Source organism: Chinchilla lanigera, unplaced genomic scaffold (assembly GCF_000276665.1).
Source record: "Chinchilla lanigera isolate Chin_1 unplaced genomic scaffold, ChiLan1.0 scaffold00006, whole genome shotgun sequence".
Classification (NCBI taxonomy): Eukaryota; Metazoa; Chordata; class Mammalia; order Rodentia; family Chinchillidae; genus Chinchilla; species Chinchilla lanigera.
The window spans coordinates 27,218,043-27,231,516 of NW_004955407.1; the positions used below are offsets into that span (position 1 = coordinate 27,218,043).

Below are 13,474 nucleotides of genomic sequence, written 5' to 3' on the forward strand. Positions count from 1 at the left end.
GGGGCTGATATTTTTTAATTCTTTATATGTTCTAGATAGAAGCCCTTTGTCTGAGGGACAATCAGCTAAAATGTTTTCCAAGTTTGTGGGTTTTCTTTTTACTCTGCTGGTGATTTCTTTAGATGTGCAGTATGGTATCTGTTCCTGGTTTCAGTGTTTGCTTTGTCACTTTATACAGTATTTTCGTCTTTCTTTTTAGCACATTTTATATTTTGTGGTAAGTCTGGACATGATGTGGTGGGTAACAGGAAGTGCAATAACATAAGGCATTTAATACGCACTGTAAAATATATTTACATTGGTTGTATTAACATGTATTATGTCAATATAAGCTACTCTAAATAGCCTAAAGAATCAAAAGAAATGCCAGCTAAAATTTATTATCAATAGAATTCCTACATAAATGTGAAGTATTATGCATATAAATATCATGATCCTACTTTTTTTCTTTCCTTACACGTTTCATTAAGCAAGATAAGGTTAGGACAATTATGATTAATTTTGACGATATTTTTGTTGAAAAGATAAAATTAGATATATATATACAGATATACTCAGTGTATGTAATAAAAACTTGTACTGAACACAGATCAAACACATTTGTTCAGTAGGAAATTCAGAAACTGTATTTTTGCATATCAGAAGTCAGCAAAACCATAGCCCATAGGACAGACAATTCAGCCTCCATTTTACAATGAATTTTCACTGGACCACAAACATACCATTTATTATTTACTATGTTGTCTGTTGGTGATTTTAATGCTAAAATACAAAGATATAATTTCAACAGAAATATTGCAGGCATTGAAGAAAAAATATTTATAATTTAAAATTTAAAATATAATTTCTTTTGTAGGACAAAAGGCTGTCTGTGTTTATACTAGGTGCACTTTGATTTAAGCCATTCTGCAACTTTACTTAAGATTTTAGCATGCAGTATATTCTAATTAATTAATAGAATGCAAAGTCATGTAAAACCTCCCAAAATATATTTTGATGAAAATGTGTAGTTACACTTCAGTTTTATTTAGATAATTCATAGTCTCTCACCAAGTGAGAAAGCAGTGGCCCATAAGATTTGGTGTTATGGTATGTTAACACATTATTATACATATATAATTAATCACAAAAGCTGGAACATGGTTTTCTCTTGACAAAGAAGGACAGCAATGTGAGTTATTAAATATACTTGGTATTTCATCTAAAATTTTTAAAAATAAAATATTTGAGTACCATGTTTAGCATTATGCACATATTAAATAGAATGTATCTAGTTTTATAAAATATGTTGTGTCAAGAGATTTGGGTTTGAGCACTTCAGTTTCACCTGCATGTATCTATTTCCTCCCGACATTTATTAGGTGGAAAAGATTTTTAATTTGTGAGTTCATTTTGGATTGGTTTTCAAGCACCAATATGACCAAAAATAAATAAATAAATAAATTCAAAAAGAATTTCTGAATACTGCTCTGTAAAGTTAAAATTTAAATGTGAATCACATCTTGTGTTCATCGATCATTTAGTGTTTACCCTGACTTATTACAAGGTAGCATGTGATACTGATGACATTGCAAACTTGCATAAAATTTGAGCTTTTCTTTAAATTAAGAGATTCTATAAAAATTTATAAAACAAAGTAGGGAAGTGTTTCATAGGGATGGTGATATTGTAAAAACATTTCCACACAGAAAGAAAGGTCTGTATTCTCATTTTCTTCTACAGTATATTCACACAAGCAAAAGTAATTTAAAAAGACAAAAATCTCAAACTTGCTTCAGTGTGTACTTGAATATATAATATTAACTGATAACAACAGCTTTCATAAAAGTTAAGAAAATTGTGGAAATTTCTCTTATTAACAATTTTAACTTCTTTTTAAAGTATTGTTAAAAATTAATATGTGTTCTGATTTAGCACATGAAAAAGACCAGTTTACTTGCAAGTTTCCCAATCAAAAAGAGCAACAACATCAAAAACAAAAGAGTTCACTAAAAACATTTCATTTTCTTGATTCCTGTTTGTTTTCCAAACATCTCATTATCAAAAGCCTAGTTACATATGACCCACATTTTAAAATAAACACCATTTTAGTTAAAATCCACATATCTTTCTCCTCCAGCATCGTAGGAGGTCCCAGGAACAATTTCTCCTAGCAAGTTAAGCTCTTCATTGTCCAATCCTATTTATTTTTTAAAAGATACCTAAAAATGCCAATTCTGTATGGCATCATGTGAGGTTTCAATGTATGTATATATTGTGTACTATTTAAATCAGGCCAACATATCTGTCTCCTCAAACTTTTCTTCATGATGAAAACTTCTAAAATTCTTTATTCTACCTTGTAGGTTTTTAAAAATGTAAATTGTATACTTCACCACCAAAGTCTATGTCTTGGTTACTTTTCTCTCATTGCTAAGACAAAATACCCACTGCCCAAAATTAAGGAAGAAGAGCTTTATTCAGCTCACAGTTTGTGAAAGTTTCAGTCCACATTCAACAGGGGAATATGGCGGAGGGTAACAGTTCATGGCATCAGAAAACAGCAAAAGCAGTAAGAGCAAAAAGGGAGGAGCAGCAGAGAGCAAGCCTCTTCCCCTCCCTAATATTGCATGCAGGCTGCTGTACCACTGCAGGGGTAGCAATCCCACCCAAAACCCCACCATTGGACCATGAATCAATCACTAACACTAGAAGCCCACCCCATAACTTTCTGTGGCTTTGGAGGGACTTATAGACACAAACCATATCAGCATACCAGTCTTTGGTCTTCATTCTCTCAAGATGGCTTGCTCTTTTACCTACTGGACTCACCAGAATATATAGGTCTTCATGGAATTTCTGTACTTTGACCTACCAGCAAAGGGCTACCTTTTGGTACAGAGTACTCTTTGTAATCACTGTAAATAAGTTAGAATGGAAAAGCAATTGCTTTGCTACAAATTATAATAATGCTGTTATATAACACTTAGAACTTTTTAAATCGTGGCTCACAGAAAATGTAATTGGATTTAGTTTCAAGAATGAAGTAACCAAGTTAGCCAGGTGAACTCAGAGGATAGTGTGTGTGATTTTGTTGTTTTGCTGTCACAACAAAAATCATTTAATTAGTTTACTTTGCGTGATACAAAAAAATCTCTTTTAAAGGCTGACTTCTTTCCGGGAGACAAAAATACCCACACACCCATACCAGGGTTCACTTTGGTATCTTGTACCATCTCAAAAGTTATAAAGAGTATATGCTATTCTAGAAATGTTTTCTCTTGTCTCATTCACATAGCTTTGATGAAGTCTGTGGCAATTGATTGGTACTAACCTAGCTAGCTCCTCACTGACCCTTGTATTCGACTCTAAAATACAGGCAATGTGAAGGAGAGGATGAGTGAACCCTTCAATTAAAAGAAAAACATACTAATTAAGAGGAAGCGTAATGAACATTTAAAATTACGTGATGCTTAATTTATAAAAAATTTTCTGATTGGATCACAGAATGTGCAGGTGGGTAATGTGTAGGTGTGTAAAAATATTTCTGAACATTTCTGTGAGAATGTTTCCAGATTAAATTTTCACTTTAATTTCTGGACAGAATCAAGCAGACTGGGGACCACAATGCATGCAAGCATCCATCAAGGGCCTGAATTTATAACATAAATCCATCCCTGCCTTGGACAGGAACTTATTACATCAGTTATCCTGGCTCTCAGGTCTTCTGACTTAGGCCAAATGATATCTTTGGCTTTTCTTGGCTCCAGTTTGCCAACTACAGATTCTGGAGACAGCTTCTGTAATCATGTGAGACAATACCTCGCATGCAATTATTTTTACATACACATACACACACACACATGCACGCACACATGCATGCACACAGGGTTCTACACCTCTAAAGAACCCTAAATATTTAATATTGAAAAGTGATTAATTTGGATGCAAAAAAGCACAGACTTGATCACAAAATTCCTTGAATATCAGGTAAAGTGTTTAAGATTTTAATGAATAAGAATGTCAAGCATGAGAGTAGACTTGGCAGATTTCCATGTTGAGATAGTTTGTCATTAACTCTGTGAAGTTGAGATTGGCTTAGTTGAAAGCCAGAGGTAAATACCTGAAGGAGGATCTGGCACAAGAGACAATTAGGAGACTCTAGGCAAACCGGAGCAGCACATGGACTACTGTGAGGTAATTTAGAAGAGAGCATAATATTTTTAGGATGGGGTCATTTGTGTTTCTTTGTTAAATTGAGCTAATATTTATACTTACTTTGGGGTAAGGTATAACAATTTGCTAAATATATACAATATGTAATGACAAAATTAGGTTAATCAGCCCTCCCAATTCATCAAATGATAGCATTTCTGTGTACTGAGGACCTTAAGCCTTTTCTTTTCTAGAAATTTTAAAATGCATAATTAGTTGCTACGGATTATTGCTGTTGTTTTAATATGGAGGAAGACGTAGAAAGATTACAAAGACATCAAGTTAATATCCATATTGAGCTTCTGGCAAGTTATCTGCAAAGAAGACAAGAAGTGCAGTTTGATCAGGCTTTTTCTTCCTTTTCGTCTCAAACATTACAAGGTGGGAAAGTCCGAAAACTTTGAGTACTTTGCTTACATCCCTTCGAAACCACAAACACAACCTTATTTCCATAATTCATCTAAATATATAAAATATGAACTCCATTACACCCTACTTTTCTATTTATATCAGTGCTACAAGAAAGTCATTTCCCGGATTCCTCCTTACCTGGCATCTTAACTCTTACATACGCATACAGATCTCTTCAGGTCTGAACCTGTGGGCATTTTTGATGTCCAGCCAAAGTAAAGCCCTCTATCTCCTCAAATTTGTATTCAACATTCTCTTCCCCTTGCTCTAAGTGAAATTTATTTCTGTTGAATGAATTGCTTTTCTTACAGCTGTGTGATTCCCCCTCCCCCTGCCCCGTAGATTTTGTAAGGTTGGACATAGAAGTGACATACAACCTTATTTCTTCTTGATAATATCTCCTACCTATTTGTTACTCTCTTCTTTCTCCAAAACATCCATCTTTAAAATTTATGCCATCGCTGTACCACATGCCTCAATTCCTCACCGTAACTGTTTACAGATTGTACCCACACCAAACCTTTACTCTGTGAACTCTCTACCTGCTTTATTTTGTGAGCTTTTCAGTACAGTTCATGTTATAATTCTTTTTGTCACCAAAATCCACTTAGAAACTTCTCTATTACATGCATCTCAGTTCCTTTACTTTCTGTTCTGTGGTAAGTTTTCTTCCACTTCACCTTCAACTCTCATACGGTTAGAAAATGCCATAAACAACACTTGTGCCAAAATCACAGACTCAGTCATGTACTTACTACCATTTCCTATATTTCTTTCTCAGTCAGTAGGTCATCTCACTGCCAATGCTCTTCAGCAACGACTTGCAATTCTTTCCCTAGCACTTTACAGTCTCCGTATTTCATTTCCTTTCTAACTGAGCTAAGATTTCATTACAATCACTTTCTTTCATATATTCTCAATCTTATTTGCCCAACTTCTTCATTAGAGTTTCTTGGGGAAAGTAATCTTGGTTAAACCTCATTTTACACATCACTGTTGGTGTGGTGAACTCACCATCAGAACATACAATGCCTGCAATATTCATTTTAAATCCATGACCACTGATATCAATGCAGTGCTCAGTTGTGCAGGGTAATCTTGTTATTGTCAGTCCAAATCCATTTTTTTTCCAAAGTAAATATTGAAAAACTTCACTCAGAAGTTTTCTCTGCTCTCCCTGTTTACAACCAAAATGCTCAAGAGATGGCACTGCCTCTGGTCCTTTGGTGGAATAATAAAACACAGCAGTGAACCTCCACAAGCTAGTTGAGATTTGGGTGTCAGTGTAGCAGGGTGGGAGATGGGGACATTAACAGGAATGAATGCCTTTTGGATAAGACAGGATTAAATTTCACCACAAGGTTTAGTTCTTTCAAGGCATGGCTGTTAGAAAGTGTGTAGCACCCTTTGTCTCCTCTTCTACCTGCTGTATACCTGCATCCACTTCTTACATATGACACGGTCTGCTGTGTTATGATGCAGAAGACCCTCACCAAAAGCGTTCATCAAATCTCACCCTTCATTGTTTTCAGAACGTGAGATAAATAAACCTTTTCCCTTTTAATTTACCCTGTCTTAGGTAGTCCGTCTTAGCTATGGAAAAATGGACCAATATGTACACCTACATCTGGCACCATTTTGGGTATTTCTCCTGATGCGTGTGAAATGTTTCATGCTCCTCTCTGCAGCTGACCATTCCACTTTTGCTAGAGCAGAGTCACTGGTGCCGATTCAAGAGCCCTGCCCGTGGTGCTCACTCTCTTTTCTGCATCTCTACATTTGTCTTACTCCCTTAGCCACTGATCTGTTACATTGCTCCACATGTCTTAGAAATAAAACAAAAATAGAACAACATTTTTAACCTATGTATCTCTCTAACTACCCTGCGCTTCTCTAGATTTCTTTTAACTAAAAGAAAGTTTCCGAAAAGTAGTTATTAAAGGGTATTATTGGTTTTCTTAAATTTTCTCTAAACAGGCTTTCTTCATATCATTGGGGGAAACATCAAAGCAAATAATGCAGTTACCAGTAGCTCGCTTTCTGCTAATAAATAGAAATGTTCAGAATTGATCTTACTCAAAATGCAAACAGCATGTCCACCTTTGACCTTCAATTTGTCCTTCCTGAAACACTTAGCAAGGCCACTTGGCTTTGTTGTTTTGCTGAAGTTTGCTGTTATGTACTTACCTCTTCCTTCCAAGTGTCAGCATGCTCCAGAACTCAGGCAGACTCTGGCCATACTTTTTTTCTTTTTGAATAAAAGGAGGAAAACATTAACAGACAGACAACCTTTTACAAAATAGCAAAATAACAGTACATTTTTATAATCACCTCTTTGATAATTTTATTCAGGATCCTGAAGTTTATAACAACTAAACAGTAATTCTGCTCTCATTTATTATGTCTAACTAAGATCTCTATCCTAAACTTGAAACTTGCATTGAACTCCTTGCCAAACTCTCCTATTTGGTTGTCTAATTGACATCCCAAGTCTATTGTCTACAAAATTCAAGGCTGTGTTATATCTCTTAGATATGTGCCCCCTTCAGGCTTCCTTATAACACCATTTACTCATTCTTAGATGATCCTACTTCTTTGCTTGTATTAGAAATGAGACTTTGTCATCTTTGCTCATCACTCTTTTCATAATTCCTACCAGACATACAGAAAATACTCAATAAATACAAATACTACTGAGTGGTGCTAGGCATGGTGACACACATTCATTGGGTCAGCTGTGAGGCTGAGGCAGGAAGACTGCATGTTCAAGTCTAGCCTGGAAATTTAACAGGACACAGTTATCAAATGAAAACTAAAAAGATCAGTACTCTCTGGATTCAATTCCCAGTGTCTCTCTCTCTCTCTCTCTCTCTCTCTCTCTCTCTCTCTCTCACACACACACACACACACACACACACACAAAGGATAAATGAATGAAGACAGGATAGGTGAAATGAATTTGATTTCAGATTATTTCACTAGAATGTCCGCACTTCAAAATTAAAGTCATTGTGATGTAGATAGTGATGTAGTGGTTCAAATAACTAATATGGGAAAGGCTACTTAGGCTAAAAGTGAAAATTGGAAAAAAGACTGAAGAACAAAATATGTAGGATGACAAGTAATTGAGAGATGGCAGTAGTGGGTGGGAAAAGGAAGAAAGAAGAGAAAGAAGGGTGGGGAAAAAGGAAAGGAATAAATGTGGGAGGAGAGCAGAAGCAGAATAGACATACAAAATGATAATAAGTACAGTTGAGATCATAGTTCTCAGAAAAATAACAACACATGGAAACTAAGACAAGGAAGGAAATAAATAATGAAGACCAGAGTGAAATTAATGAGACAGAAATTAAAAGAATAATGTGCAGGATGGATACAACAAAGAGACTGTTTTTTGCAAAGATATGGAGGGTTGATAAACTCTTAGCCAAACTAACCAACAGAAAGAAAGAGAAGACCCACATCAATACAATTAGAGATTAAAAGGGAGATGTTACAGCAGACAACCCATGGTAGCTACACTGACTTCTCTGATCTATGAATAAACAGAATCACTCCTTTTCTTTAACTTTCAGAAACAATCTACACTTTAATCATAGAAAACTGAAATGTGATAAGGGAACAGAACGCAGATTTTATCACCTATGCCAACATAACAGTAGTGAAATAATTGTCAAAGTTTTTCAGAAATACATATAAAAGGAAGGGTGGGAGAAATCTAAAATTTCTAGTGTCCTTATTTTACAAATTAGGAAATGAATATATGTTGTTTTGAGTGACATATTTTACAGTGGACATTGAAGTTCATTGTATGAAATTGTCCGGGTTACAGGGAGGCAGCAATTTCAGGGTGACCTGACAGTCTCTGGGGAGAAGGATTGCTGCTGGAATATGTGGTTTAGTGAATGCCTTGTCATTCTAAAATCTCTGTCCTCTTCATATTTTTTTAAAAAACACACATACGTAGAGTCATTTGAAGAAGCTATCCAAAACAACAATAAAATTCCTCAAAATTAATGACTGGGGCTGGGGATATAGCTCAGGGGCAGAGTGCCTGCCTGGCAAGAGCAAGGTCAATTCCTGGAACCAAAAAAATTAATGGCTGTAATGTTGTCATCAAAAATGTAGTTGGCAACATTAAGAAAAAGATACCAAATTGTAAGTGAAAAGTACTAAATACCTTTTCATTCCTTGCTTTGAAAGGCAGACTTCAAAAGCCTAGGACATCTGTATTGGTCACCTTTCTATTGCTGAGACAAAGAAGTTGTCACATACAACTGTAAGGAGAAAAGCTCTATCTTGTCTCAAGGTTTCAAAAGTTCCACTTCATGTTCAACTGACTCCAAGTCAGAAAGACAAGGGCAGAAGAACATGGCAGAGGAAAGTTGCTCGACTTGCAATAGTAATGAACTGAGACAGCAGGGAAGAGCCTGACAGAGAGAAAGGATATACCCATTCAGGTTACATACCAGTGACTTACTTTCTCTAGCCAAACTCTGCTTCATAACAGCTTATATAGTGAGGAACTCATCAGTAGATCCCTCCATTGGTGAAGTTAATGGCTCATGATCTAATAACCCTCAAAAATCCCCATGTTGGAACATCTAAGTCTTTGAGGGAAAAGTTTTACTCCAAACACTGACAATACCTCAATGTCAGCTACTGCAGATATGCAAATACATCGGAACATAAAGGGAATGATAGAAGTCTGTAATTATATTGAAAGTGGAAAAAATATATGTTGAAAATATGGGTTCTAAATTTCTTTCCAGCCTCTTATATCAAAGTATCTGTGCCTTGCTCATGTAGGAGATGAAAACTTACTTTCTGGAGCTCTGTAGAGAGACATTCTCATCTCAGGAACACAAAGCATGTTGGGTATTGTAGTTTAGGTGCAGTGTCAAATGGAAAAGGAGGAGCCAGAGAGGAAGTCTGTCATTTACTCCTTACACTGGCACCAGCAGATTAGGAAAGTTTTCTTTGAGAATAATAAATGGTCTCTAACAAAATGGCCACTGATATTAATATTTGGGAACAAAAAAAGGCAATGGCTGGACTTTATCTCATCATTAGTGAAGATCATGAACCAGGAACTCCCGAATCGTCCTCACAGCCCAAAGAATATTTCACTCCTGCTTTCTAAATTGTGAATGGGCAGGTAAGAAGCACTAGCTGTTTCTGGGAAACCTCTCAGTGAAAGATATCAAAACAAACCAAAGAAGTACATTAAAGGAAAGCATGTAGGAAAAAATAAGCTTGCAAAATATATACATATAACAGTACCCTTAGAGAAAAGAAGTGATAATGTGTCCAAAGAATCAGACTGCATGTTTAAATTAGAAAATTATAAATAAGTAAATGTCATTAAATTTGAAAATAATTCTGAAGAGAACTATTTAGAACACACATGTAAAAGTCAGAGAAAAATATTCCTAAATTAAAGATAAAGCTAGGAGGATCAATTGAAAAATCACAAGATGCAGATGTAAAAATGAATTTCAGGGTGAAAAACCACAATATTATAAACATAGAAATAAAAGAAAATTTCCCTAATTTAGGAGCATAAGTTTCAAATGCAAAGAGTCCTAAATTTGCAATTATATCTTGGAAAAATGATAACAGCCTCCAGATGGAGAGTAGGTTACATGAAAAAAGCTAGGAATCCAAATGATATGGTGATTTTTCACAGCGAGCTCTAACTATACATTCCTGCCTAAAAATATTTCACTCACATCTTCTGTACATCCTTCTTAGGACACTTAAATAATCATAAATAGAATATTGGTACAATTATGAACACCAAAGGTGCTGCTATGAGGACTCAGAAAGAAATGAGGAAATATTATTGAAGACGAGAGACAGAAAGGTGAGTGAAATTGTATCTTACAGCTATGTGGAAAGGACACTTATGTGTAATGAACTTGAGTATTAAGCTGAGGAGATTTCTAAGTCATCATACAAGTAGAGCCTCACTGATTCATTCTACTTATACTAAAACACAAGTGCAAAAGGAAAGACTTGTTAAGGTATCAGGAGATGATTTGGGACAACTTCAGCCTATCTAGTTGGCAGAGACACTGAAAGTAGGAGATTCACTGTGAAGAAAGCCTATTTTGAAAAGGAAGCCAAGGGTGTGTGTGCCTGGAAAACATTTCCCTAGTACTTTTCAAGTATTGAAAGTCCAGACTATTCATGTACACATGTGCTCTTTCAAGAGATTAGACAAGTGACTCAGGGATTCCTTCAGTCATTTATGCAGAAGCCCAGAATAGAGATGGTATCATCCAGGAAAGACCAGTGGAGGAGCTTCTTGTCTAATGGAGTGAATTACTGAGAGACAGTAGGAAACTTTTCAAGATACATGGAAGTATTAGTTCAATAGATATCCTCACCGCCAGCTTAGGTTGAAAGAGACACAAAGAGAACAAGCTCAGTGGGTGCCACTGGACTTTTATAATTCTACTGGTAGGAAACAATGAAAAAACTTCTCTACTACCATCAGGTAAAGTCCCAGCAAAGAAGCTGAGCTACAAAATGTACAAGATTATTCACAGGTCTTAAACTGTAACATTGTTTGTCCAGCAGAATTTTGAAATTGCTTAGGAATGGTGATTTCTGTTTTGAATTCCAGCTATTTAAATTTATTACTGTTCTTCTCTGCTCATGTCAATGTAGTATTTTAGAAGATAGGATATATAAGACAGGCTCTTTTCATGTAGTTCAAGCTCACTTTGAGCTCACTACATAGCCCAGGATGGCCTCAAACTCATGATGATCCTCCTGCATCATCCATCCAAAGGCTGGGATTGTAGATATGCACTACCATACCCAGTAAGATAAGATGCCACACAGTTTCACACATTGCCTCGTAGAGATGGACTTCCCCCAGAGATGTGTGATACTGAGAGCCTCATCTATATATCACTTTGATGATTTGATGATCAGATTTGGATTCCCTTATAATGAGAAATAAATATGATTTTGAACTCATGATGATAGAATGGTTTGAAACTTGGGCATCTTGGAATGGGATGCTGTATTTTGTTGTGGGATAGCCATGAAGTTTTGTGAGCTTAGTGAGTGGGCTATGTTAGGATAATGAACTATCAAGATACCTGTACTATAATCCTTGGAATCTGAGAATGTGTCTCTTTAGGTGGTAAAAGGGACTTTGGTAATATTAAGGTAAAGATCTTTTTTTTTCTTTGTATAAAGCACTACCACCAAATATTTTATTCAGAAAAAAACAAAAAGAATAGGCCAAAAGAAAAATCCTGATCATTTGTAGTGTTTATCAGCTTTCAACTTGGCTATCCTGTCCAGAAGTGTCTCATGCAAAAAGCCACTTCTCTGAGCCTTTTAAAGAATTTTACTGTCTTCTTTACTGATTTTGAGTTTATGGTCTTGGAAACTCCGAAAATTTTTTAGTAGTTGATTTTACACTGTTTTACATTCCCATTGTCTTCATCTGGAGTGTCATCTTTTTTCTTGGTTTCCCTTTCTGCACAGGATCTAATCTTTACCATTTCTTCTTCTCCTGCTGCTTTACTTTTTGCTTCTATATCCCCTGCTTCACTGCATCTGATAAAGCAACTATTTGAGGACAATAAGGCCATTTTCCCATCTTGAAATACTGGTTGCCATTGTTCCCTTTGTCCACTGGCATCTGAACGTCCAACAACAAGTCCATTCGAACTGATACCAAGATTTTTCCATAGCCAGATTTCAGGGCAATTCTGGAATTAGACAACTTGACAGCAGTAAACTGCTCAGGAGATCTAGGACCTTCATCAGCTTCTTTATGTGGGGCTCCCAGTGTACAAAGGTCATTGTCAAGTGCGTGGATATAGATTCCTTTATCCATTTCAATGGCGATGGTTCCTGAAATATCACTGAAGTTGGCTACCATCCACCGAATTCCAAAAATATCAAGTCGGGTTTCTTCATCCTCTTCTTGTTTTCTCTCTCTTTTTTTTTTTTTTTTTCTTCTTACTTCTGGCTTTTGTTCCCTTAAGCACGAGGTAGGTGGACTTTATGTAGGAGTATTCGGCCATGCTTTCCATGAAACTTGTGGACGGAGCCGGCTGCCGGCCCGGACAGAGATCTAGACTAGAGCCAAAGGTGGGCGGACCTCCGCCAAAGCAGCTCAAAGTTCCGGCCCCTTCCCCCGCTCCTAAGTTAAAGATCTTGAATAGGGAAATTTTTCCGGACGTGTAGGGATAGAATAATTAGAAATACCCGTAGGGATACAGCAGATGCACCATGGCTTCGGTAGTTCAGCCTCTCCGTCCAGGCCCGAGTGGTGCTAACACCTCCTCCATGAGATCTTTAAAATCAGCTAGCCCCTGCTCCACGGTGACCGTGTGTGACCAAAAGGCGGTGACCAAAAATGCTAACAAGTCAAAAGAGATGCTATAGGATTTGGTGAATGAACTACTTAGGAGCAGGAGAAATATAACACAGAAAAGGACGTTGCGGCCCACATCAAGAAGGAGACCGACAAAGTGCAACCCCGCCTGGCACTGCACTGTGGGGAAAAACTTCCGTAGTTATGTGACGCATGAAACCAAACACTTCATCTACTTCCACCTGGGCCAGGTGGCCATTCTTCTGTTCGAATCTGGTTAAAAGCATGGACTGTGTCTCACCCAGTGAACCATTCGAAACCAAGGACTGCAGCCTGAACTCCAAATACGGAGGCTGAAAATCTTCAGCCTTCGCTAAGGGAACCCGTTAATCTCTGAACCTTTTTTGTGGCATGTACAGGGTGCTTTTTGTACTAGTTTATTGTAGCTATAAACCATTTAGCAAAACAGCCCACATTCACACTGATTTTCTGTCCCATACTTCTGTGCCCCATGTGTTTTTT

At 36.6% G+C, this 13,474-nt stretch overlaps 2 pseudogenes; one reads left to right on the forward strand and one right to left on the reverse strand.

Moving 5' to 3' along the window:
* Positions 1-11,883: 11,883 nt before the first annotated feature.
* On the reverse strand, positions 11,884-12,659 carry LOC102010772 (annotated as a pseudogene).
* Positions 12,660-12,867: 208 nt separating this feature from the next.
* On the forward strand, positions 12,868-13,233 carry LOC102011085 (annotated as a pseudogene).
* The last annotated feature ends 241 nt before the right edge of the window (positions 13,234-13,474 follow it).